Here is a 1,210-nt window from a genome sequence, read left to right as displayed (position 1 = left end):
AGAGCTCCAAGGAGATTATGTTGAAGAATAAAAAAAAATTTACCCAAAAAAAATTGTTTTTATACTTCATTCTAAGGACTTATTGAACTACCCTCGTATTATGCACCAAAAAAATATCTACAAATTTGTTATTAAACACTTTTTCACAGGACACGTAGTTTTTGTTTTATTTATAAAAAAGCAGTGAAAATACAAAACTTATATTTTTCGACACGTGACACAAGCTAAGAAAAAATAAATAGATAACATTTTTTTACCGAAATTAGAGAACAACAATTTTTATTGATGGTTCTTTTTTATATGATTGGTAGTTTCTATCTTAATCTTGCATAACAATATTAAAAATAAGAAAAACACATTTTTGATAAAATGACACAAGCCAAACATTTAGCTGAAAACGAACGAAGGAATTTAGAAAGATCCCTGGATCAACGAAAATGAACATCCTTGACAATTTTCAATATACCAGGAATATCGTATAGTCAAACCCCTAATAAGTATAGCTATAATAGGGATATTAAGAATAGGTGTCTGAAGCAATTATCGGAAGAGCACCGGTGCATTATGGGAGCAGCGAAATAAAATGGCGACGGTCTAATCGGGGGCAGTGACAGGTGAGATTTAATTTGGGCAATTAAACGCTTTTTACCACTTAAAATGTTCGCGAATGTTAATATTGAATGAAGTTTATGATGCAGTAATAATAATTTAAATTTGTTTCGAGTGTAGGCGATAACTATATTGAAATATCAAAAAACGCGATAAAAGCAACAAACTTGACCTCCAAATGCATTACACGGATTTCAGGGAAATTCATTTTCGCGATACCAGACGAAAAATTGGCTACTGTAAGTTAATATATTTCTATAACAACTAAATTTTTTTTCTGATCTGAAGATAATACAATTATACATAATCTGTCGAAAATAATAAACTTTCGAACTTAGCAATTTTGTCCAAATTCCTGATTTACGAGAACAATTTACATAAAGTAACTAAATGTGTAACTCTTCTAACTCAGCGATTCCCAAACTAGTGCCGCCGGCCGATGAGGCTGCCGCCGGCAGGGGGACGCCACCCCGGGCCGGGCAGCTAGACAGGCTCCGAGGCAGGCTCCCCGCTGCGAGCAGAAGGCTACTTTCCTCGACTTTCGTGTACCTACCACGAATGACCTTTTCATTGTTATGAACTTGCAATAACTGAAATTATA

This window comes from Belonocnema kinseyi, chromosome 10, assembly GCF_010883055.1.
Source record: "Belonocnema kinseyi isolate 2016_QV_RU_SX_M_011 chromosome 10, B_treatae_v1, whole genome shotgun sequence".
Taxonomy (NCBI): Eukaryota; Metazoa; Arthropoda; class Insecta; order Hymenoptera; family Cynipidae; genus Belonocnema; species Belonocnema kinseyi.
Note: the sequence above shows the minus strand (reverse complement) of the source record.